General features: G+C 39.7%; 1 pseudogene; it reads left to right on the top strand.

The window, feature by feature from the left end:
- The first annotated feature begins 755 nt into the window (after positions 1 to 755).
- Positions 756 to 1395, top strand: LOC100951666 (annotated as a pseudogene).
- Positions 1396 to 1981: the final 586 nt, after the last annotated feature.

The following is a 1981-nucleotide window of genomic DNA, read 5'->3' as shown; positions in this document are numbered from 1 at the left end:
TAAATTGACCCAGGAAAGATCAGGTTAAGCCAGGTAGCTTTTCCACGGAAGCTGGATAACCCTGGAGTATCTTTCTTCAACTTAAGAAAGAAGTAGGAAGATGAGAAAGCAAAGAAATATAACCCATCTATGAACAATTTAAAAAAAGAAATGTCCATAGATGTGGTTACTGGCTTATGTAAATAATTGAAATCAATTTTCTGAGAGGTCTATACTACCAAAGAAGTTCTGAGGCCTGGACTAAAAGTTCTGTGACTATTAGGACTATTAGAGGTTTAAGTGACTCGCGAGCCCCCAACTGTTCTTGAGCAGAAAGTTGCCTGAGAAATCTGTTAGGTCATCATGTAGAGCATGGTCCCCGATACTTTTTCTGATTTAGTCCAAGAAGAAAATAGAAAAGGAAGAACCTCCCGCAGGGTGGAGCCAAGAACCACAGAGTAAACCATTCCGACAGAGCAGGAGGGTGTCTTAATCAGGGAACATCATTGGTACCCCTTGAGTCAGGGTCCTCACGGATTCTTGCCTATGTGGATCCCAAATTTGCTACAGACTAGAGATTGCTGTTTGTCTCCCATTTTTCTCTTCCCATACGTGTTTAATGAACTTTTCCTTCCTTGTATCATCACTGCACATGGCATAAATGTGTGCCGTGGGAAGGAGGGGACAACTTGTTATACCGGTCTCATCAGAACTATGTCACCCAGAAATCCTAAACTTGAACTCAACAATGTGGCTAGAGTGAGTTTAAGAAAGGCATGTTGGGACAGGAAGCTGAGAAGTACAAGCCTGAAGATGAGAAGCAGAGGGACAAGTTTTCATCAAAGAACTCACTTGAGTCCTATGCATTCAACATGCAAGCAACTGCTGAAGATGAGAAACTTCAAGGCAAGATCAATGATGAGGACAAACAGAAGATTCTTGACAAGTGTAATGAAATTATCAACTGGCTTGATAAGAACCAGACTGCAGAGAAGGAAGAATTTGAACATCAGCAGGAGCTGGAGAAAGTCTGCAACCCCATCATTACCAAGTTGTGCCAGAGTGCAGGCGGAATGCCAGGGGGCCATGCCAGGAGGGATGACTGAGGGCTTCCCTGGTGGTGGTGCTCCTCCTTCTGGTGGTGCTTCCTCTGGCCCCACCATTGAAGAGGTTGATTAAGCCAACCCAAGTGTAGATGTAGCATTGTTCCACACAGTAAAACATTGCAGGATCCAAATTTGTAGCAAATTATGTGGCAGATTTAAAGTTGGGCTGCTATAGTGAATTGCTGGGCATTTTCAATACTTGAATATGGAACATGTGCACAGGGGAAGGAAGTAACATTGCACTTTAAAAGCATTGTATTGTAAGTGGAAAATGCAATGTCTTAAATAAAGCTGCATTTAAAATTGGCACACACACAAAAAAAGAAAGGCATGTTGGATAAGAGGTTAAATGCTACAAATTAGCTCAATTGCACTTAAATAGAAGTATGGCTTTGACAACTCCATCTTGAAAACTCCCTAAGGTCATCAATGCTTTTCTCATTCCTAAATCAGATAAACCAACGTTCAACCAAAACATGTTGATTTCTTCTCTTGTGCTAAGTATTCTTCTAGACAGTGTAGATAGCAAAAATGAAATAAAAATGGCCAAAATTTCTGGGATCGTGAAACTAACATTCTAATGGAGGGAGAGAGACCACAGCAAATTAAAAAATTTTTATTATTATAATTAACATTGTTTGTAAAAATAGTACACCTAAACAACTGTGTAGGTGAATGGATGGATGCAACTATCTAAAAGAATTGCTAAGTAGTTAAGAAATTAAAGAGGATAAGAAGGTAAGAGATTCAAGGGGGTCAGGGAAGATTCCTTGAGGCTGTGGTTTATCACATTTAACACACTGTTGACATCTTAACCCTAATTTTGAAATTTATGGCATTATTCTTATTTCCTTTTTATAAAAAACACAGATTCATTCTAAGGAATGTCCACAAAA

Source organism: Otolemur garnettii, unplaced genomic scaffold (genome assembly GCF_000181295.1).
Source record: "Otolemur garnettii isolate 467f Iridium unplaced genomic scaffold, OtoGar3 scaffold00036, whole genome shotgun sequence".
Lineage (NCBI taxonomy): Eukaryota > Metazoa > Chordata > Mammalia > Primates > Galagidae > Otolemur > Otolemur garnettii.
Note: the sequence above shows the minus strand (reverse complement) of the source record. Positions and strands in the feature narration are given on the sequence as shown.